Source organism: Triturus cristatus, chromosome 4_2 (assembly GCF_964204655.1).
Source record: "Triturus cristatus chromosome 4_2, aTriCri1.1, whole genome shotgun sequence".
Classification (NCBI taxonomy): domain Eukaryota; kingdom Metazoa; phylum Chordata; class Amphibia; order Caudata; family Salamandridae; genus Triturus; species Triturus cristatus.
The window spans coordinates 678329671-678355345 of NC_140586.1; positions in this window are offsets into that span (position 1 = coordinate 678329671).

The window sequence follows — 25675 nt, forward strand, 5'->3', positions numbered from 1 at the left end:
ATCAAGACAACCTGTGTAGACTGTAGGTGTCAGGTCACAAACTCCCATTCCATGGCAGCAATGGCACCTAAGAACCAGGATGAATGTGAACAATGATGTGATATGACTCACAGGGACAGCAGGGTAAATCACAAAAAAAACATCCAGACAATGGCCCACAACAGCAATACCAATGCACTGGTGCAAATGCACAAACATAAACAGGCAACCTCACACTGCACATCTGACACAACATGTGTGTGTGTGTGTCTCAGTATCCCCAGGCAACTACACAGCACATGAGGGGGGCTGAACCACAGTGAGACAGATGTGGACACAGTGCCATACAAAAGTAACCCATCAATGGGCCCCCTTTAGTGGGCACAACAGACACATGTGACACAAGCTGGAATGAACAGCAACTAACACAGCATGAGACTGACACACAACAGCACTACCCCCAGGGACCAGACATTGGGGTGACACAAGCATGCATGACACCTCCACTGTGCTGACAAAGGTAGATGTCGTACAAACTGTGAAACCCAGACATGTGTCCTGTGCCACAAACGTACATCACACCTACACAAACACAAATCACTCAGCATGGCCCCTCATCCATGGACAAACGGGAGCTAGGGGCCCATCCATGCAAACATTTACATCAGTCCACCCTCAACACCACACACCCTGAACTGCACCAATGTGCATCTGTGAAGCCCACATGGACAGGTGACATTGCACATGCACCCATGACAAACACAGTAATGTTGGGAGGAACTAAGGTGCACAGACTCATCACACAAGGACAGTTTACAACCCTGGTGAATGACAGACATACTGCACAGTATGCGACACATGGCCATGACGTCAAAGCTCACGTAACCCGCGGAATACCTGCCACAGTCCCAGGACAATGCAGAAGCCAAGGAGAACCACAAGGCACACATGCTGACACCTGCAACATTGCAGCCCTGAACCGGACAAGTGGGATCAGTCACACACACATGTCTCAATCACTGAAAGGTACCACCTAGGGACAACTACATGATATTGAGAACAAACAAGTGCCTTGGGGACCCCTGACTGTGTCCTATCTGCGTCTGACAACATCATCACCACTCAGCACTGCCAAATCCCTATGATGAAACACCAATTAACAGTAGTGTGTAATGCACCCACACATCTGGTAGCCCATGGCAAAGTTGTGGGATGAACACAGTACCACTCAGCAAGCATCAACAACAGGAACATATCAAGGGAACACTGCCTGTGTATGAAAAGGGATGTGGACACACACACACATGCCCACACAACACACAACATGGGCCATGGCAATGTCACGGAACAGCACCCTTACTTGAGGGGACTCAACTCCTGTGGAAGCTCAGCTGTGCCAAACGTAGCCCCAGCAGGTCTCAGTCATGTCAGCAGAACACTTGGTCAGTCAGCCATCAGTTCCCACACAATGAAGGCTCTGGTCACAACAGCCTGGGTACGGCAGTGTCCCTTATGTCATCTGCACATACTCAATACATATGTCCAGCAAGTTTCACAGAGGACCCAGTTGCTCCTACAGCAATGATGCCCACACTTTCATGTCCACTAATTGTTAATCATGACACACCCATTTAGCTGCAAAGGATGATATGGATAACGATCAGAATAGGATGCACATTTCATGGACCACATGGAGTACCTCACATCAACACCTCAGTATTCAACATTTGAAATACAGCATTACAACTGCAAGTTCATGCTAAACATCATCAAAATAATGTACAGCTAATCAAATTCACAAGGATAAAGAAAAAAGCTTTATTCAGCAGATTAAAAATTAAAAGTCCGTTCAAAACAATGGCCAATGGCCAGTCCATTATCAAATGACAAGAAGTGAACTTGAGTGACAACTGTCACACGTTGCTTGCCTGCACTGGTAAGGACAGGGGGCATCCCCTCGGAGGGGCATACATGGGGGCAGGCCAGGCACCGCAGGGACAGGATCAGGGCGCAGCAGAAGGAGGCAGTGAAGGGGTGGTGGATGCAGGAGAGTTACTGGCAACTGCAGTGGAGCTGACTGAAGTAGTGGGTGCAGTCACAACTGTGTGTCATGCTCCTTGCTCCTTTGTCTGATCTATTAAAAAGACCTTAGACGGACGTTTGTCCCTGCGCAGACAGCGTAGGTATATGGCTGTGCAGGTACAAATGACTTATTACCCACATAAAAACCCACCACTGTCCCGTGCTTCCAGCACTGCCTAGTGTAGTGTTCAGAATAATGTATAGTAACTATGGTATTTATATAATGTTTTAGATATGTATCTTTTGTCCGTGCTTCCAGCACTGCCTAGTGTAATGTTCAGAATAATGTATAGTAACTATGGTATTATATGCATTCTTGCGGGAGTAATATGCTCTGTACTTGTATCAAACCTGGTGGTAATATTGTTGTCATTATTGCAGGCTTGCACACAGTAGAATAGACTCGCGCGCTGACAAGGGCATCAAGAAATGACATCGGTTCGACTGCACGTTGTTTCGCGTTACACGCGTACAACGTGGCAGTCATTGGGGTGCGGTTCGGGTGTGGCTGCCTATAAAAGCCACACCCGAGCTTCCAGAAGGCACTTGGCCTTCCGTCTGCAGTCGCGCTAACAGCAATTCCACTTACCTGAGTTCCGGATTCCTGTTCTCCGATTTCAGCATTCTTCTTCATGCATCTTCGCCGATACCTGAAAGAGAAAGAGAAAGCTAAGTGACCTTTTAAATTCTTCTATGCATAAGGCGCCCACCGCAAGACAGCAACAGTAGAAGGCGTGCGCAAGAAGGACTAATTTTTGGACATTCGTTTTGTGATATGAAAAGACATTTTAGACACGGCTGAGAATTCTTAAAAAGAAAACAAGCATTGTTAAATCCAAGAAGGTTTTTCTGTGTATATTTATTTGGTATGTAAATTATAGGATATTAGAGAGATGGAGTAGAAGAACAACGAAGTGGGATACAGGTGTGTAAGTTAGAGTGTTAATTATAACCATAGGTTAAGTGCCTTATGAGTATAAGAATTGAAAGAGTAATATATATAATCTTTTTCTCATTCAGAAGACCAAAACAGCTACACTTGACGAACACTACCCACAAGACTTCACTGGTGAGACAAAGTTACGACTACTTCATCTACCCACATCATCCAGGACGCTAGGAACATCCCTGTAGAATCGCAGGTAGGGCAATTACTTTCTTTTAAAAAGAAACCATACCTGAATGTAACATTAGGGAAAATATAACTCGCAGGACAAAATCCCTTACAGAATTTCTTGTTGCCTCACAGGTCGACAACAGGAATTCAACAGCGTCCGAATCCGGCCCTCCTCCCTAGTTTCTATTTTGTAGCCACAGTGGTATAAAAATCTTTGGTTATACTCTAGGGTCCTTGGGAGGTTGGCTCATAGCGTCTCTGCGAAACTGCGCCAAGCACCTTACAGGTAAGACGAGACATTTTGCAGGTAAGAGTGATTGGTAACCTGACAGAAGGCCAAGCCCACGTAAAAGTTTCTCCCAGACGCTATGGACCAATCACCACAGATCTCATTACAGCAAATTGCTAATTTGCTAGCAGATATAAAAGCAGAAAATGCTGAATTACGTAAGGATATTTCAGTTATACAGGCCAACATGTCCTCTTCAGATACAATTAGAGCACAGCCTTGGAGCATCCCTTCTGCTAATAAGCCCATTTTAAAGCCACCCATATTCCAACCACATATGCAAAAATCACAGAGTACTGGTACAGAAACTCAACCTACACAGATTCAAGTCATAACTCCTGTTTCTGTTCCTTTGGCACCTCCAGAAAGATTTTATGGTGATAGCAGTAAATTTACAATCTTTTTAAATCAATGTCATCTTCATTTTGTAGCAAAACCTACCGCTTTTCCAGATGACTCCGCCAAGGTGGCTTTCATTCTATCTTATCTAGGGGGCGACGCGGCTCTATGGTCTGTGCCTATTGTTGAGCAAAATGACCCGATTCTTTATGATCTTAGATGGTTTAAGGACGCAATGAAAAAACTATTCGCAAAACATCTATTCGTGCAATCAGCAGATCACGAATTACTGAATTTAAAGCAGGGGTCTTCTGATCTTTTGCACTGTATCTCTGTATTTAACAGGTTAGTGATTGAGGCTGCATGGCCAGAAGAAAAAAGAGTATCTTTATTTTACAGAGGACTTAAAGATGATTTGAAAGACATGGTCACACAAATTTTAGACCCTCCAACTGATTGTGGAGAGTTTATAGACCTTGTGGTGAAACTTAATCATCGTTTATCTGAATGAAGGGGCTAGAAAGGACGATCTGATCATAAGATATTTCAGTTTAAAGAAAAGGTTACTAATAACCCAGAGTCATCCAATAAAATAGATTTAGGAGAACCCATGCAAATAGGAACCATAAGGGGGTCTCTTACCAAAGAAGAAAAAGAAAAACGGAGGAAATTAAATCAATGTTTATATTGCGTAAAAGCTGGTCATTTTGTAAAGGAATGTCCTACTAAACCTACGAAACCTCGAGTAAAAATAAATGATGTGGCAGTTTCTCAACAGTCGGAAAACTAATTTGCTCGACAAACGATGAGGTCGGTTTTTCGAGTAAACAATCTAGTCTGGCCTCCACTACTCCAATTACACCACAGTGTCATATAAGCATTCGAGTTTTGTTACAATCACAAAAGGATAAAACTAGAGTATGGTCAGTGGACGCCTTAATAGATTCAGGAGCCACTGGTAATTTTATTGACGCACAATTAATGCTTGAATTAGGTTTAACTAAAGTACCTAAAAAACATCCAGAAATAGTGAGGGCAGTGGATGGAAAGGAGTTAACCTCTGGACCTATTGAATATCATACTGAGAATCTTATCATGACATGTTCCACAAAACATAGCGAAATTATCATGTTTGACATAATTGACGCTCCTCAGTTTCGTTTGATATTAGGGATTCCTTGGTTGGTTCTGCACAACCCTCATATTGATTGGTCCCTTAAGACTGTCTTATTCAAATCTGAACATTGTATTTCTAATTGTCTACAACATCCAGTACTTGAACATTTAGTCCAGGGTTATGATTTTCCTATGGAGTCAAAAAATGTATTATTGTTGGAAGGAGTTCCTCAAGAATATGATGACCTAATAGATGTTTTTCACAAAAGAAAGGCAAACACACTACCACCACGTAGGGACTACGACTGTTGCATTGACTTGACTCCTGGCGCCACGTTACCATGCAGTCGTATTTATGCCTTAACTGAATCTGAGAATGAACATTTGCGTAATTACCTAGATAAATACCTTGCCAATGGTTTTATTAGACACTCAAAATCACCAGTCTCTTCGCCACTCTTTTCTATTCCAAAAAAGGGCGGAGAATTGCGGCCGTGCATCGACTATCGTGCAATTAACAATGTGACTGTTAAGAACCGGTATCCATTACCGTTAATCCCTACGTTATTGGACCAAATCAAAGACGTTACCATTTATACTAAACTGTATTTACGTGGAGCTTATCATTTAGTGCGAGTCCGAGAGGGCGATGAATGGAAAACGGCCTTCCGTACTAAGTACGGCCTCTATGAATACCAAGTAATGCCCTTCAGACTCTGCAACGCTCCAGCCGCGTTCCAGTTCTTTATAAATGAAGTTTTGCGGGATTTTCTAGATATTTGTTGTTTAGTATATATCGATGATATATTGATATATTCAAGAAACAAAGAGGAACATGTAAAACAAGTAAGGGCCATTCTTCAGCAGCTTTAAAAAAAATCATTATATGTTAAATTGGAAAAAAGTCTGTTCCATGTAACCAAAGTTGACTTTCTGGGTTATATTATTAGCCCATCTGGACTAGAAATGGACCCTAAGAAAATTCAAGCTATTATGACATGGCCTACTCCTTCGTCTGTTAAACAAACTCAAAGATTTTTGGGATTTGCTAATTTTTATAGGCGATTTATTCCTAATTTTTCTCAGCTAATCACTCCTATTACACGCTTGTTGAAGAAAACTGTGACATTTGATTGGGACACAGAAGCTGAACAAGCTTTTTGGGCTTTAAAAATTTAATTCACTTCTTCCCCTATTTTGATGCATCCAGATCCTTCGCAACCCTTTATTGTAGAGGCAGATGCCTCACAATTTGCCATTGGAGGCATTTTGTAACAAAGAAATAAGAACACTGGTCAAATGCATCCCATTGCTTATTATTCAAGAAAATTATCCCCTGCAGAACAAAATTATGCAATCTCAGATAGAGAATTGTTAGCAATAAAAGCTGTTTTTGAAGAATGGCGACACTACTTGTTAGGTGCTTGTCACGCTATCACTATTTATACTGATCATCGAAATTTACAAGCTTTGCAATCAGCAAAAACTCTATCAGCTCGTCATTTAAGGTGGACGCTGTTTTTCAATGATTACAACTTCGTGATCACTTATAGACCAGGGAAAGAGAACAATAAAGCAGATGCTCTTTCTCGAATTGGACTAACTGATGAGTTCAATGTGACGCCAGAACTATCTCAACCAATTTTACCACCATGTTGTTTTCTAGGTGGGAATTATTGACTCTGATGTAATCATGGATATTAAAAAAGAAATTGAGACAAAACAGAGACAAGAATGGTAAAAGATTCACCCTTTATTACAATGGAGAGATAATTTATTGTATATGAATGAACAAATGTTTGTACCCACCTCTCAAACACAACTTCACACAATGCAAGGTCATCATGATACACTTCTCTCAGTACATCCAGGAGTTACTAAAATGTATTCCTTGATTAATAGAAAATTTTGGTGGCCCTCCATGTTTAATGATATTCAACATTATGTAGAAAATGGTGCTACTTGTATACAGTATAAGAACAGTCACCATGCCCCTAGTGGATTACTGCAGCCATTACCCCTACCTCCACAACCATGGCACACTGTATCCCTCGACCTCATTGTAGACTTGCCTCGTACTAACAATGGATTCAATACTATATTGACTGTTGTGGATCATTTCGCTAGAATGGCTCACTTCATTCCATTAAAAAAATTACCAACAGCTTTTGAGATGAGTCAAATTTTTACTAAAGAAGTTATTCCAATACATGGAATTCCCTCGGTTGTACTTTCTGACAGAGGTGCCCAATTCATTTCACACTTTTGGCAACATTTAGGAAAATCATTAAACATAGAGGTGCGTCTGTCTTCCAGTTATCATCCACAAACTGACGGTTTAACCGAAAGAACAAAACAAACTATAGAACAGTATCTTCGTTGTATGTTGGCCAATTGTGATCAAGAATGGTCAGACATATTATGGGCTATGGAATTTACGTATAATAACATGGATCACTCTTCTTTGAATATGTCTCCTTTTTTGTGCTTCTGGGTTTCACCCTAAGGTATTTGTTGAACGTGAATCTACTTCTTTAATAAGCCCATCAGTACATGATTATGTAAAAGATCTAGTATCCATCCAACAACTAGCACAATACCATTTAGAAAAAGCAAACGAAATGCAAAAACAAACGTCTGACAAACATCGAACCACACAACCGGCTTATATGCCTGGAGATAAAGTATGGTTATCTACCAAAAATTTACATATTAAAGGTTATAAGAAATTTAATCCATGTTTTATTGGACCTTTTGTTGTGGAAAAGGTCATCAATCCTGTTTGTGTACGTTTAACGCTCCCATCCAGGTATCGTTTCCATCCGGTATTCCATGTATCTCTGATAAAACCATGTAATTCACAAACACGACTTCTTAAACCTCCCTCTGCTATTGATGTTGAAGGAACCCCAGAATTTGAAGTAAAAATAATCCTTGATTCCAAAAGAGTCAGAGGAAAATTGTACTATCTGGTAGACTGGAAAGGTTATGGTCCAGAAGAGAGATCGTGGGAACCTCTTGCCCATCTACAAAACGCCCCACGAATAGTTAAGGCTTTCCATTTACGATACCCTGACAAACCAAAGCCCATACCAAATGTCTTAGGAGGGATTTTGCGAGGGGGGTACTGTCATGCTCCTTGCTCCTTTGTCTGATCTATTAAAAAGACCTTAGACGGACGTTTGTCCCTGCGCAGACAGCGTAGATATATGGCTGCGCAGGTACAAATTACTTATTACCCACGTAAAAACCCACCCCTGTCCCGTGCTTCCAGCACTGCCTAGTGTAGTGTTCAGAATTATGTATAGTAACTATGGTATTTATATAATGTTTTAGATATATATCTTTTGTCTGTGCTTCCAGCACTGCCTAGTGTATTGTTCAGAATAATGTATAGTAACTATGGTATTATATGCATTCTTGCGGGAGTAATATGCTCTGTACTTGTATCAAACCTGGTGGTAATATTGTTGTAATTATTGCAGGCTTGCACACAGTAGAATAGACTCGCGCACTGACAAGCGCATCAAGAAATGACATCGGTTCGACTGCACGTTGCTTCGCGTTACACGCATACAACGTGGCAGTCATTGGGGTGCGGTTCGGGTGTGGCTGCCTATAAAAGCCACACCCGAGCTTCCAGAAGGCGCTTGGCCTTCCGTCTGCAGTCGCGCTAACAGCAATTCCACTTACCTGAGTTCCGGATTCCTGTTCTCCGATTTCAGCATTCTTCTTCATGCATCTTCGCCGATACCTGAAAGAGAAAGAGAAAGCTAAGTGACCTTTTAAATTCTTCTCTGCATAAGGCGCCCACCGCAAGACAGCAACAGTAGAAGGCGCGCGCAAGAAGGACTAATTTTTGGACATTCTTTTTGTGATATGAAAAGACATTTTAGACACGGCTGAGAATTCTTCAAAAGAAAACAAGCATTGTTAAATCCAAGAAGGTTTTTCTGTGTATATTTATTTTGTATGTAAATTATTGGATATTAGAGAGATGGAGTAGAAGAACAACGAAGTGAGATAAAGGTGTGTAAGGTAGAGTGTTAATTATAACCATAGGTTAAGTGCCTTATGAGTATAAGAATTGAAAGAGTAATATATATAATCTTTTTCTCATTCAGAAGACCTAAACAGCCACACTTGACGAACACTAACCACAAGACTTCACTGGTGAGACAAAGTTACGACGACTTCATCTACCCACATCATCCAGGACGCTAGGAACATCCCTGTAGAATCGCAGGTAGGGCAATTACTTTCTTTTAAAAAGAAACCATACCTGAATGTAACGTTAGGGAAAATATAACTCGCAGGACAAAATCCCTTACAGAATTTCTTGTTGCCTCACAGGTCGACAACAGGAATTCAACAGCGTCCGAACCTGGCCCTCCTCCCTAGTTTCTATTTTGTAGCCACAGTGGTATAAAAATCTTTGGTTATAGTCTAAGGTCCTTGGGAGGTTGGCTCATAGCGTCTCTGCGAAACCGCGCCAATCACCTTACAGGTAAGACGAGACATCTTGCAGGTAAGAGTGATTGGTAACCTGACACTGTGGGGCACAAGTCAGATGGGGTGGGTGCTGGCACAACTGCAGTGGGCAGGTCAGATGGAGTGGACTGGGTCCCCACTGCTGTGCCCAAAAGTCAGACGGGGTGGTCGTGGACTCCACTGCAGTGCCTAACTCAATGGGAGTGTAATGGGGTTCAGGTGAGGTCGGCAGGACAGAGGGGGGGACACGGTCCCCACATCAGTGGCACTAACTGTCTGACCGGGGGTGGAAGAGCAAGTGGTGGGGGGGAGGGCCTCAGCATTTTGGGGATGGTGTATCTGTGGGTGGGGGAACCTGGGGCAGGGTGTGGTGGGGGAACCTCTGGAGTGGTGGCCTGGGGGATGGAGGACGAAGACTTTGCCGTGGAGCTGCGTGGTGGGGTGGGGTCTTGCTCTTCCGGCTCCAGGGGGACTTGTGGGTGGGGGCCTCGGTCTGACTGCGCCTGGGGGAGGGTGTCTGGGTGTGAGGGGCACTCCCCTCTGTGTGTGGGGACTTCTTCTTCCCCTTATAAGATGGATCTGCCGGGTCAGTGGGGAAGAGGCCAAGGTCACAGAGGAAGAGCTTCTGTGGAGATGGGGTTGCAGGTGAGGCAAGGGAAGGGGGCTGGGAGGGAGAGGTATCAGAGGACTGCGGAGTGGTTTTGGATGACTGTGTGTGTGTCTGCAAATCATCCACTGTGAGTGTGGTATCAGTCCCCTGCGCTTGCTTGTGTTCATGTCTATACCTTGTTTTGGGTGTTTGTGTGCTGCTCGTGTCTGTGGCTTTGTGAGAATGTGCAGGTGTGTGTGTGCTTGGGACAGGTAGGGTGCTAGGAATTGTGGGTGGTGCAGGGGTAGGAGGGGTGCGGGACTGTTGGAGGAGGGACACTGCTGCCATCAGGGAGGAGGCCACGGACTGATTGGTCCTCTGTAGGGCAGACATGCCCTATGAAATGCCCTCCATGAACAACACCAGTTGTGTCAACAGACTGGTGTGTGCATGGAGGACACTCAGCATTGATGTCTGCCCTACATGAATCTGTCTAAGTAAGTCCACAGATTCCTTACTCAGGGCAGCAGGGGACACAGGGGCAGGGGGTGCGGTGCCTGGCACAAAGGAGACATGCTCCCGAACACGGGAGCCTCCACGGCCCTCTAGGATGGGAGCCGATGGGAGGGTGGTGATGGTGGTGGTGGGGGCGGGGACAGCCTCATTAGCTGGGGTTTGGTGGCTGCTGACACCCGCCTCCACAAGGGAGTCATCCTCCAAGCTGCTGTGGCCCTCAGCTGGGGTGGATGGTGCTGAGGACTCCTCGGTGTGGCTCCACTCGCCCGCTGTGCCACTGGGTCCCCCCGACTCCTCGCATTCTGTCCCAGTCAGGCTCTGTGGCTCCTCCTGGTCTGGAAAAAAGAGAACAACATCAGTCACCTGCACTGACTGCACACACCACAGTGAGTACATCACATCACAGGACAAGCCCTGGCATCATCAGCTGAACACTGCTCAAAGTGCTCACACTGTTTAGAATAAGCCAATTGTCATTCGCACCATCAACCATGGCACTCATATACCTTCTGGACTTGCACCCATATGTCTATTGCATGTTGGATGCTAATACCCCAATGTGCCGACATGCACCACCCACACATTTGTTGGACATGCAAGTGAACATGTAGGAGTATGTCACTATACACACAGCACATCTCTTGCCACTGACTCAGTACAGATGTCCGGAAGAAGGGATGGGCTGAGACTCATTTCACATGCTTGTGATGCATGCCAGCAAGACACACTATGATGTTCTCATGTCCTGATAGTCAATGCCACAATGGGGTGCATGGAGCACACTTGAACAGAATGCAGGATCACTCATAGCAAGTTAAATGCCATGGCACTGGCATGCCTGGAAAGTCAGTCAACACTGTCTCCTGTCACAGGGGCAGGGCATCCAGACAACAACAGTATGCACTGTGTCACAATCATAGCTCAGGGGTAAAGCAAACTCTGCAGCTGACAAGTGCACTTGCCCATCCCCTGCAAACAACTTATCCCGGACCCAGAAGACCCCACATCATACAAATCAGACATATGAGTCTATGCGAACACAACTCCCTGTACATTAGCACATCACAGTCTGCTGTGCATGTAACCCAGCTGCCTGAAGTGCACAGTTGTATACACCATTGTGCACTGTCAAATGATCACACACCTATACGTCACACAGGTCTTGTCTCTCATAGCCACATCTCAGATGTCCTGCTGACCCTCAAACTCATGAACACCACAGTTGTACGTAACAGGAAGCCACACCACAATGACACAGTGAGGTTCCGTGGGAATCTGACCGACATTTTGGGTATGTTCGAATATGGACGAGTTTGGTATCTACGAACCGCAAATGACGAGTTTAGTGGGTGTACGTGTTTTCGCTACGCTACTATGTACGGGTCGTCTCATTCCTGGGCATGCCCATCTGAACCCTTGGGTTCCATTTTAGATACGGCGTCCATTTTGTCTCTTGCCCTCAAGTAGCCAGCGAACGGACACTGCCCGCTTCGTGACCCTGGGATTCCCAAGCTTTCGTGGAGGACACATGTTCCTTTGAAGGTGTCTTTATGATGAGGGGGATGACACGGCAAGGGCAGATGGCTCCGCTCGAGGCTCATCTTGCCGTGCTAGTTTATTGTTTCAGTCGTGCATACATTAGGCACGGGTTCTTTGATTCTGCAATCAAGTTTCCGATATTGCTCTCTACACTGTTTTCTAAACTGTCGTGCATCCTTGTTTTCCTTTTCCCCTTTTCATCTGTTCCTTCCTCTAATTCGTTACGGTCAGAATGGAATGTGCTTAATGTAGGGATAATGTGCTTTTACAGTTGGGAACCGGCAATGTTGCTGTAATTATGTTTCAGGTTTCTGAAAACATGAATGCGACCTTTTTGAAGTTTATTGTGGGAACTGAGTTGTAACCTTTTGTTCGCCATGCTGTTCAATGACGAAAATGTGTATAAAAGGAGCGATCCACTTTTGCAATTTGAAGCAGTCTCTCAGAACCTACACGTTGTGTACTTCTTGCGATTTCTGTATCCCTGCAGTAAATAAATGCTGATCTTTGACGCCCCAGGAAGTGTCCCGTGTCTCTGTGTTTTGTACGCCGGAACAGGTAACCCACGAAGGTTTCAGGTGTTGTCCCCTGGCACCGCTGGGCCTTAGAATAGCCCAGTCCTTCAGTTGGCGCCCAACGTTGGGCGACATCAGCGGTACCGGTCCAAAGCCCGACGATCGTGAGGAACTTCGTGTGAAATCTCCGAGGGAAGGTGCACCCCGCTTCATCGATCCAGTTGTCGAAATAAGTGGCCCGAAGACTTTTCCCGCGAAGATTCCCGACTCCTGACGGCTGCGACGGACTGATGCCCTGACTGTCTACCTGTTTTGGCGCCTGGCGTAGTCCTTTGTACGGCGAGACGATAGACGGGCCTTCCTGGTGACGCCATTGCTCTTTCAGTTAAGTATTTGTGGGTCGCTCCTAGAGTAGATCTGGTTGTTTGCATGGTTCCATTGCATTTGTGGTTCTTAGTTGTTGGTTCTTAGTTGTTGGGTTTTATTTGACAATTGCAATTGCCAAAAACCGAGGGTCTTGCATTTTTTTGCGAGGACATCGTAATTCGATAGCCCTTGAAGTTTGTAAACTCGGTTAGTGTGCACGATGCCTGGCCGTAGTACTTTGTTTGGTTTCTTTAAATGTTGCAGCACGGATTCCCGACTGGAGGATTCATGTCCGATACCTCCAGTTGGAACTCCAATTTATGAGCTCTATAGTCGCCACGGAGTAGGTCCTATCGTATATAATGAATATTGGATTCGTTATACTAAAAAGGATGGTGTTCTTAGTTGGCCACCACATGGTAGTTTCGAAACTGCAATATTGGATAATCTTGAAACTAAATTGTTTAAAAAGAAGGCTAGGCCGGCCATGTTTGATTCCTTTCGGTTATGGCGTAAAGAGGCCAAGCAGAAAGAAATCAAACAGTCTAAGAAAAATAAGAGGGAAGGTGTTATTGCGGTAATGCGAAATGCAGAACAGTATCAGCGAGACAAGGATGAGAAGGAGCAGGAAGTTTCCGCTAGACTGCATCATATGGCGGTGGATAAATATTACCCGGTTTTACCATCTAGTCCTGATAAGACGGGAGAAGAAGTAGTTGAGGATCCATTATTGTCTTATCTATTGAAATCACCACCTCCCTATGCACCAGACACTGTGGGTCCTGTGATCCCTCCTGTTCTTCAACCTGTTGTCTTGGCGGCTGCTGGACAGCCTGTCGTTCCTCCTGTTCTTCCGAATTCCCTTGTGCCGCAAGTTGTTCATCCTCCGCCACCAGCTCTTTTCCCTATCGCTCCTTCGCTTGTACCTCTTCAGCCTCTTGTTCCTACTACTCCTGCTATCTCGACTACTTCTACTATTTCTACGGTTACCCCTAATGTTGTTGCTCCTGTACTCCCTTCTTCTTCCCCTTCTGTTCGTAGTCGTCTATTTAATGCTGTCGCTAATCTCTATTCTCCACTTTTTGGGCCGATACTTGGGTCCGATCTTTCTGATGTCTCTCAGAGGCGCAGTCAAATTCCTGACGGTAGAGAACGCGAGTCGTTAGTGAAACTGGCGCGTAAATGGATTAGTCATCCTGCGAAGTACACTTCGCGTATAGTTTTCGAGACGTTTTCTCAGTTTAATGAGCCCACACAAAGGTTTGTGTAAGAGGAAATGTGTAAATCTTTGAGAGAAGAGTGGGATAATGATGCGGTGGACAATGTACCGCCCGAGATCACTGAACTTCAGAATCAATTTTCGAGTGGTATGATTGTGGGTAATAATGTTCGACGTGCTTTAGAGCGTCTGTTATCTTTTCGATCTACGGTATCACCTCGAGCATTGTTTGTGGGTGAAGCTGAGGAGCGGACGGCACAATCTGGTCAGTATCCTATGCGGGAAGTTCCCCCAGTGTGGATGCCTGGTGATCCTGCTGCTAACCCTGCTATTCTACCACACTTTCAGAGAGTTTGGATACACCTCCCCTGGAAGCGATCAGAAGTTTTGCAGGTGAAGCAAACTCTGCCTGACCCCCGCAAAAATCCGGCAGGTTATTATAAGGAGTTATCCCAATTAGTGGATGCTACTATTATGAACCTTGCCGATATCGACATGTTGTTCGGTAATGTAGTACCTCAACCGATTTGGGCGAAAATCCGCCAAGAGAATCACGCAGATGAGTTAGGCGGTGATTGGGCTGCTCTTGCGGCGGCTGACGCACGGCAAGTTGGTGGGGCTAAACCTGAACAGCTCATTGAGAATCTGCCCCAGAGGATAATTACACTTATGAAGACGCTTATGCCAGCAATAAGAGTTAATTGGGACAAACTGTCTGCGTGCAAACAAAAGAAGGACGAGAGTGTCTCCGATTTCTTTACGAGATTTGAGGAGGCATTCATCGATCACAGTGGTCAGGATATGAGCACTGAGGGAGGTCAGCGACTGTTTGTTGATAAATTCGTATCAAATCTGTTGCCTGAACTAAGCAACAAATTGAAGAATTCTGAAAGTTCGTGGGCTGTTTCTACCACTGCTCAAATTTTAGCTACGGCCCAATACTACGAAAATAGAGAGAAAGAAGAAAGCGAACGTGCAGATAAGAAAACAAAGGATCTTAAAACTAAGGTCTTATTGCAGCAAGCGTATCCCCCGCGTGCGATTCCAAATGACTCGCAACAGCAAAATCGATTACAGTCACAGTTTCCTAGGTCACAGCCGCGTACTGACTCCTCTACACCACGAACTATGCTGGGGTATAATCAATGCGCGTATTGTAGGGGTGAGGGCCATTTGAAGTTTAATTGTCCAGTCTTGCGTGACCGCAACAATGGTGTTTCGGCTCGAGGAGGTCGTAGTGGTCCTCAACAAGCCTCACGTGGTAGAGGTCGCGGTGTTACTCAGAATCAGAATGAGCGTTTTTCCACTTCAGCTGACTCGCAAAATTGCTTTGATCGGCGCGATTTTTCGGCTGGTAGATCTGCACAGTATCATGTGGACGACTATTATGTCGAGCATGATGCTGCTGCTGATGGTAATTATTAGGACAGCCATAGACAAAGAAAGGGAGTGGTATCGGTCCCAGTTGATCAGAGAGGGCCTTATGTCGCAGTTGCCACATTGGGCGTAGTTGAACCTTTTCTGTTGGATACTGGTGCAGCGAAAAGCTCCATCATGCATTTGAAACTCCCTGGCGCGCCTTTGTCTGGCTTAATGAATGTTTCTGTTGGATTCTCTGGCGCCCCCGTTAGCAATCCAGTTTCTTGCCCGTTGCCCCTTTCAATTGGGTCTTGTGAGTTAGAAGCTCCTTTGCTTTTGACTACTGGTTGTGGTGAGAATCTTTTGGGCCTGGATTTGTTGAAACGGTTATATGCGACTTTGTACTGTTCTCCTGCGGGAGTGGAGCTTACGTTGGGTCGGAAAGTGATCTCTCCTATGTATTTGTCGACTGATAAGCTCCCCCCGGAATTGAGTTCTCTTCCTAAGTCTTTGTGGGCGACAGGTCCCAACGATGTGGGCCTGTTGGATATACCACCTTATGTTGTTCAACTGAAATCAAATGTGCGTTTTCCACGCATTCCCCAGTATCGTATCTCTCTTGATGGAGAACGAGCACTATTAGCGATCATTTATGATTTGATCGATAAAGATGTCATCAAAGAAACTCGGGGTAGCGTGTGTAATAGTCCTGTGTTACCCATTTTGAAACGAACTGATCCATCCAAGCCTCCTGTGTATCGTTTTGTTATTGATTTGAGGGAGGTAAACAAAATTGTGATTCCACAGTTTCCCGTGGTGCCTGACATTACAGCTTTGCTGACTCTGATTCCAGCTTCTGCATCATGGTTCTCGGTAATCGATCTGAAGAATGCTTTCTTTAGCATTCCGATTGCTGAGGAAAGCAGAGATCTATTCGGTTTCTCATTAGGTGGTCGTAGTTTCAGGTTTAAACGCGCACCTCAGGGCTACTGTGAGAGTCCATCGATCTATAGCCAAGCGCTTAAGAGCCAACTTGATGCGTTTGTGTTACCGGCTGGTGCGGCCTTGATTCAGTACGTTGATGATCTGTTGGTAGCTGCTGACACTGAACAGATTTGCAAAACTGCTACGGTATCACTGTTACAGCATCTATGTGACTTACATCACAAGGTGTCACCTTCTAAATTGCAATATTGTTGTCAAGAAGTAACCTATCTAGGTCACTTATTGTCAAAGGAGGGAAGAAGGTTGACCCCAGAAAGAATTGCAGCGATCGCTCGAATGACTGTGCCAACAACTCAGAGAGATGTGCGTGCCTTTCTAGGTATCACGTCATACTGCAGACAGTGGATCCCGAACTTTTCACTGTTAGCGAAGCCATTGATAGCTCTCACGTGCAAGGATGTTTCGACTCCTTTGCCATGGACGGAAGAATGTCAGAAAAGTTTTTCTGAACTGCGTGACGCGTTGTGTTCGGCTCCTGTGTTAGGTACTCCTGATTACAGTAAGCCATTTACACTATACGTTCACGAGAGAGAAGGTTGTGCGTTGAGTGTTTTGACGCAACAATTTGGTGGTAAGCAGCGTCCATGTGCATATTTTTCCTCGACCTTAGACCCGGTAGCTAGAGCGTTGCCGAGTTGTTTGAGAGCGACAGCGGCAGCTGCGGTGTCTATTCGACAATCCGCAGGTCTGGTTATGGATAATATGCTCACAGTGATGGTTCCGCATGCAGTTGACACTCTCCTGAATCGTACAAAAACTCAACATCTGACGAGTGCAAGGTTGTCCGGTTACGAGTTGACGCTTTTGGCAAGCCATATACAGATCAAGCGTTGTAATGTGCTGAATCCGGCGACATTGTTGCCGACTAATGTGGAATCAAATGATGTACCACCACATGATTGTTATTTACGAACTGAGGAAGAAACGAAGGGTCGTGTGGACCTGAAAAACACTCCATTGATAGACCCTGATGGCACTTTGTATGTTGATGGTTCATGTTTTAAGTTGCCGAATGGTAATGTGACGACTGCGTATGCTGTAGTGACGTTGAGTACGGTTGTGGAAACTGCGAGATTAAGTCAGAATTCAGCGCAAGCGGCAGAGTTGATTGCGTTGACGAGAGCGTGTGTTTTGTCTGGAGGAAAGCGAGTGAATGTGTTTACTGACAGTCAATACGCATTTGGCGTTGCACATAGCTTTGGCCGATTGTGGAGAGAGAGAGGATTTATGACATCGCATGGTACGAAGATCCAACATGGACAGCTTGTGAATGATCTTTTGGATGCACTTACATTGCCTAAACAGGTGGCAATCATTAAATGTAGTGCGCATCGAAAGGTTACGGATGACATTGGTCGTGGTAATGCATTTGCGGATGAGATTGCTAAGGAAACGGCTAAGAATCTTGCGTCCCGAATGTATGTTACGAGTCCAGTGAGGTGGCCTATGGAGACTGGTATGTGTGAAGACACTGTTGAGAGCGTGAAAGCAATTCAGAATGAGGCCACTGAAACTGAAAAGGCCAAGTGGAAAGAAAGCACGGGTAAGTTAGATACGCATGGATGTTGGGTTGACTTGTCGGAATGTCAGAGGTGGATGTTACCGGATGCATATGTGCTGGCCGTTGTGACTATGGCTCACGGCTTGTCACATATTAGCGCGAAAGGTATATGTAAGTTATTGTCCCCTGTATGGAAGAATGATGGTATTGCTAAATGTGCTGAGAGAGTGGTTAAGAATTGTATGGTGTGTTTGATGTATAATCCTGGCAAGGGCACCCCCACTCCACCCGGCCATTTTGCTCCTCCTACATGTCCCTTTGAGGTTATCCAACTGGACTTCATCCATATGGAGAGATGCAATAACTTGAAGTACGTTTTAGTTGTGGTTTGTGCGTTCTCCAGATGGATCGAGGCCTACCCTCTTAAGGATAATACTGCCCTGTCCACAGCGAAAATCCTACTGAAGGAATACTTTCCTCAGTATTGAATGCCACGGATTGTGTGGTCAGATAACGGAAGTGAGTTTGTGGGAAGTGTGATGCAGAGTGTGTGTAAGGGCCTTGGAATTCGACAGAAATTCCATAGCGCCAATCATCCTCAGGCAGCGGGTTTGGTTGAAGGGTACAATGGTACTCTGAAACTGAAACTTGCAAAGATACAAGCTACGACTGGTTTGTCATGGCCTGATGCCTTGCCTCTGGCTCTCTTGTCAACCAGGGCGACTGTGCACTCTCGAGTAGGGCTTAGCCCATATGAGATTGTGTTCGGCCGCCCTGCAAACATTTGGGGACTCCCGAGGCCTAAGGCCTTTAATAGTCTTGAGTATCCAATGTTAATTGATTATCTTCATGATCTGACTGCTAAACTGAGGTTAATTCATCAACAGGTTTTTGAAGCTTTACCGGCACAGACAGAGGGTCCTGGACATTGGCTCCAACCGGGTGACTGGGTTGTTACCCGCAATTTTGGCAGAAAACGCAATCTGGAGCCAAGATTTGTGGGATCCTTTCAAGTATTACTGGCTACAAGGACTGCAGTTCGGTTGGAAGGCAGAAAGAACTGGGTGCATGCCACCCATACTAAAAAGGTTTCGATCCCTTCACCAGCAGATAATTGGGTGAGAACTGCTATTGCGACAGCGGAAACCGAGACCCCTCTATGTTACGTGCCGTTTAGCGATGCTCAACCTGTAGTAGACAATTCATTGCAGCCAGACACATCTGTTGAGTCGTCAGTCCTGGAGAACTCAAGGTCTGAATTGTCATCTGATCGACTGAACATTGTTTCACCAGCTGAACAATTATTTGAAGAGCAGACTCGACCTGGAAGAAGTCGATATTTTCTTCGTTCACATTACAAAGACTCATAAATTTTTTCCTTTACTGTTGCCACGAACATTAAGAACAATTGCATTCTTTGTTGATTTTTGAGTTTCTTTTTACGTGTACTTTTTACAGCTAAGAGATTGTTATTAAGTTGGATGTTTGTCTAGGAAAACCTATCATCCGGGTTAACCGTAGGGCCGTGCGGGTACTTCCTTCTGTTTAGCAGGTTCCTGATACTAGGTCAGTTACCTTTTGTCGATTTCTGGGAACTCCTGGGAATTGATAATCGCTGCTCAGAACGAAGTGCGTCAAGGACGTCACAGACGGTTTTTAGAGGATGGCGTTCTCTAAGCTGTTGGAAGTAGAAAGGATGTCGGCGCAAAGATCACAGTTGCATAAAATTGTACGAACGAAATGTTTTTTGTTTCAGGTATTTCTACTGTTTCTGACTGTTTCTATGCTATTGGTGAGTGGAGTATATTTTGGAATACAGTCGTTATTACCTTCCATTTCACCTACTTTTTCTCCTAAACTAGGTTCCCTTACTACTGTTTCTCCACATTCCTTTCATCCTCTGCCCCAACATGAACAGGTTAGGCGTGCAGAATTCATGAATAACTCCTTCGTTCAACTCCTACATCAGCATCAGTTGGTGATGAATACTACCAACTGTTGGGTGTGTGGGTTAATGCCACATACCATGGATAGGGGTATTCCGTATTTGGTTCTTCCTTACAGTTCCCAGGGGTCAGCTCGAGCATTCCAAACTATGTTCCATAGTGCACTGGATTCCTACCCCATTCGAGAGCCACGTTCTGCAAACTTTGGTCCTGGTCCGTACCACAAGCCTTTGGTGATAGCGATTGCTGATCTAGATAGAGATATTTTTGATGCATCGCTTATTCCAGATGAAGAGGTACGAGCATATAAAGATTTGAGTGAGGCTGAGTATAGTACGTCAGTGGGTGATAGACAGCTCAAGAGCTCATCTCCAATATGGATCGTACCCCACCTCGGTAATTTCTGCTTGAAAGGTCTTCGTCGAAATCCGAGAGCCCAGCTTGGTGAGAGTGCTTGTACTGACACGTACGTTCTACCGATGCTCTCTTCCCCTGTTTTCCTGACTGCCAAGGGTACCTATTTCATATGTTATGAGCGTGCATATACATGGTTGCCCCGTGACTTCTCGGGAACCTGTTATATTGCGAATCTTTTGCCACCGACTTTTACGGTTGCCTCAGACTATCACAAAACTAGAGTTGTGAGAGGCGTTATTAGCGAAGAGGACACCGCTGGTCAAGAAGCAGGAGATTTCTTTAAGGGTTTCTTGCCGTTTTGGGGACCTATGGTCAATAGTAGGAACCTGAGACAGTTGACCCGTGTGGTAGAATTGACTGCTAACATAACTGCGAGTGCTCTTGGTAATTTAACAGCGGAACTTCAGGCGGATAGACTTATGACGTTGCAGAACCGTATGGTTCTAGACGTTGTTCTTGCAGACAGAGGTGGTGTGTGCAAAGTGATTCATTCGAGCTGTTGCATTTTCATTCCTGACAACGCTCCAACTGTTTACCAAGCCATCTCGAAGTTGCATAAGATCTCCGAGTCCATACACGTGGACGAAGGTAACTGGACGCTTCTAGGATGGTTTTTGGACCTGATATCAACCTGGGGTTGGAAGATTCTGATGATCGTAGGGGTTGTTGTAGCGTTTCTGTTCACGTGTTGTCTTTGCGTGCAGTGTGGTCCGGCCTTATGTGGCCTCTGTGCTACAACGTGTATAGGACGGCCATCGTCACCAAAGAGACGTTGATGAATAGAATGATGTTCCAGCAGCAACTGAACGATTTGATGAATATCGAAATCGACTCTGATCTCGACTAGTGCTTGCCTACATGAGGGCAAAAGGAGCGTCTGAGGTTCCGTGGGAATCTGACCGACATTTTGGATATGTTCGAATATGGACGAGTTTGGTATCTACGAACCGCAAATGACGAGTTTAGTGGGTGTACGCGTTTTCGCTACGCTACTATGTACGGGTCGTCTCATTCCTGGGCATGCCCATCTGAACTCTTGGGTTCCATTTTAGATACGGCGTCCATTTTGTCTCTTGCCCTCAAGTAGCCAGCGAACGGACACTGTCCGCTTCGTGACCCTGGGATTCCCAAGCTTTCGTGGAGGACACATGTTCCTTTGAAGGTGTCTTTATGATGAGGGGGATGACACGGCAAGGGCAGATGGCTCCGCTCGAGGATCATCTTGCCGTGCTAGTTTATTGTTTCAGTCGTGCATACATTAGGCACGGGTTCTTTGATTCTGCAATCAAGTTTCCGATATTGCTCTCTACACTGTTTTCTAAACTGTCGTGCATCCTTGTTTTCCTTTTCCCCTTTTCATCTGTTCCTTCCTCTAATTCGTTACGGTCAGAATGGAATGTGCTTAATGTAGGGATTATGTGCTTTTACAGTTGGGAACCGGCAATGTTGCTGTAATTATGTTTCGGGTTTCTGAAAACATGAATGCGACCTTTTTGAAGTTTATTGTGGGAACTGAGTTGTAACCTTTTGTTCGCCATGCTGTTCAATGACGAAAATGTGTATAAAAGGAGCGATCCACTTTTGCAATTTGAAGCAGTCTCTCAGAACCTACACGTTGTGTACTTCTTGCGATTTCTGTATCCCTGCAGTAAATAAATGCTGATCTTTGACGCCCCAGGAAGTGTCCCGTGTCTCTGTGTTTTGTACGCCGGAACAGGTAACCCACGAAGGTTTCAGGTGTTGTCCCCTGGCACCGCTGGGCCTTAGAATAGCCCAGTCCTTCAACAGAGGCAGACACCTGAAGGCACATGTCACTAAGCACAACCTGTAAGTTGATACACAGGAGTGGGATTACAGAGTGTTTCTAAATGCCCTTGAGTAGGCATGACTGCCCAGATCAACGTGAAACAGTGTTTAGCCCTGGACAGTAGTCAGGTGGCTAAGCAAGTGTGACACACTTGATATACATACTCCTGAGGCACACAAATTGGAGTCCCCTGCTGCATGGTTTTGTTTGAAATACCCCAGCCACATGTGGTGAGTCAGACCAGCAATTGGAACACATATCAAGGGCACACACAAATCACATGTCAGATCTCAGGCATTGGGTAAACAATTGACCAACCCATGAAACACACAACAGAGTCACGGGAACAGATACTGTCCGGAAGCTAAAGCATAGGTGACTGCAGGGACACAGTGCCCTAGTGACACAAGCAACAGACTGTAGGGTCCACACCTGTGGATCAGATGAGGAGGGTGCATCACACAATTGAGGGACATGAGTATTGGACTACAAGACCTATGTAATGTGGAAGTGTGACCATGCCAAAAGACTGCAATTAGCATGTTAGACATAGTACACAGATTAGGCATGGACTTACCCCCTCCTTGCCGCGGTCTGTCCTTCAGCTGCCCATCCAGGTCCGGGAAGACCACCGCCAGTATCCGGAGCATTTGGGGGGTTAGGGTCCGGTGTCCGCCCCTCCTGCCAGGAGGCAACAGCTTCAGCTGGACCTTTGCGATCCTCCGGGTCCAGCCCCGAAGGTCCTGCCACCTCTTCTGGCAGTTGCGGATCCGGCGCTTATAGACCCCCACCGATCAAACTGCCCGGGCGATAGCCATATCTCCTGCTTCTGGTGGGCTTCAACCTATGAGGATGACAAAGTTAAAAGTCCATTAAGACACATGCCCCATATTTGTGCTGCTCACAGTTGTATATACATGTCATCATCACAAAGGAAAATGAGTGACACAGGTAGTGCACCCATGGAAAAGGACAAATGCCCTGCATGTCTTACATGTTAACAATGCCTGGAAAGTTTAAGCTTGCACAAATGCACCTTAGCTGCATAACACCTGTTCATTACATGTACCTACACACTTTGGGGGATGAAAGTACTTAGTGAGTATGCTTGCCCCTAGTGTACACACTGCTAGTACTGCTTGTCAGACAACATGCATAATTTGGAAGGCAGTGGAATGCACACTCACCTGCTCCCCTGGTTTCCCATACAGCTTGCAGTACTGTGGAATGAACCCGTCCAGCAGGGCCTGGTTCGCCTCCTCAGTGAAGGCTGGGGCCCTCTACAGGATAGGTGCCATAGCAGTAGCCAGAGGATTCAGAGACAGCAGCAGTGGTAGCAGGGATGTGGTCCAGTAGCATGTAGTGCAGGCAAGTGAGCTCCCTGGGGGACAGCCAGCCTTATATCTGTGCTGCAGAGGCAGACTCTGTGCCATGTGTCTCCAGTGATAGGTCCAACACAGTTGCATTCTATGAATCTGGCCAATCCATGGAAATGTACGACTCGTACACGTCTTCCGCATCGTTCAAATCTTCACCTCCATAAAATCCTAGGAATTGCAACATTGTTGTAGGCATCCAACTGAATTTCCATCGGACAACTCGTACAAGTTTTGAATCTGCATCCGTCTCCATGACAGTCCAGAGCCAATGGGTGCGCCCGGCTGGGTCAACTGACTGTACAACGCGTATTTTGAAAATGCACATGCACCCGTCTCTATACGATTCAATGGCCAAGGCGTACGCCTGTCTCGGACCATGCCTGCCTGATGCACATGCATGAAAGTCACCCACGTCGAACCTCATTGAAGTCAATGGCAAAGCGTATACACGGCTCGGTCATGAACTGTGCAATGCGTACGCATTGTCACCCGCGTCGGGCCTCATTGCAGTCAATGGCAAAGCGTACGCACAGCTCGGTCATGAACCGTGCAATGCATACGCATTGTCACCCGCGTCGGGCCTCATTGCAGTCAATGGCAAAGCGTGCGCACGGCTCGGTCATGAACCGTGCTATGCGTACGCATTGTCACCCGCGTCGGACCTCATTGCAGTCAATGGCAAAGCGTACGCACGGCTCAGACATGAACCTTGCAATGCATTCGCATTGTCACCCGCGTCGCACCTCATTGCAGTCAATGGCAAAGCGTAGGCACTGCTCGGTCATGAACCGTACAATGCGTACGCATTGTCACCTGCGTCGGGCCTCATTGCAGTCAATGGCAAAGCGTACGCACGGCTCGGTCATGAACCGTCCAATGCGTACGCATTGTCACCCGCGTCAGACCTCATTGCAGTCAATGGCAAAGCGTATGCACGGCTCGGACATGAACCTTGCAATGCATACGCATTGTCACCCGCGTCGTACCTCATTGCAGTCAATGGCAAAGCGTACGCACGGCTCGGTCATGAACCGTGCAATGCGTACGCATTGTCACCCGCGTCGGGCCTCATTGCAGTCAATGGCAAAGCGTACGCACGGCTCGGTCATGAACCGTGCAATGCGTAGGCATTGTTACCCGCGTCGGACCTCATTGGTGTGACTATTTGACGGCTTCAACACACAATTACTTGCCAGGGACACATGTGCACACCTACCACACTACAGCGTCCAATGGCAGGTAAGGCTGCATTCCCTGTGTGTTGGGGTGGGCAACATTTGGTTTGTTGGGTGGCACTTTTGTGCAGCCACTCCCAGGCTGTGTACGTGTTCATGGGGGCAGAATCCTTTGTGTGTTGTGCACATTACCACTGTGATGTGCAACTGTACAGTTATGGGTATGAGTCATGGACACAGTTGCAGGTTGGATATGTTTCGGACATGTCACATACACCCTGAGTCCTGGGGGTGATGGCATGTACGACACAGTGAGACCTGTAGCCACAATTCTGATGTACACCCACAGCCTATGTGCATGTTGTGTCTCAGATGTGGCTGATCAAATGTGCCCAATGGGAGACAGTCTCCACATCCATGTGGTTTGTGCAGCAACCTTGATGTTGTGTGTGTGTCTAAGAGACGTACATGTAGGGCCTGCAGAGACAACAGTGGCCACTACCTGTGGGACTCATGCTTGCCTTGTGGCGTGTACGTGATACGCCATGTCATGCCAGTGTCGATGTGGCAATACAGGGACCCTGGGTATCTGCATGGCAAAGTTCTGTGATGCCTGGGAGACATCAGGCCTCACTTGTCACTGTGGTGTGTGTTTGTAACGTCACAGCAGTACATAGGTAGGGTGACACAGCCCAATGATTGGCCATTGCACTACATGGGACTTATTTTGACATGTGGACTTGAGATGTGAGGTGATGTCCATGTAGGTGACATGTGTGCATGCCCGACAGCACACACCTCAGTACATTGTGTATTGTCATGATGTATCATGTTATATTTTGCTTGGTCATGGCCACATGGGTGGATCAACCGACAATCTTCCTTTGTGCATCTCTGTTCTGCAGGGCACCAGCTGTCCATAAACCGTT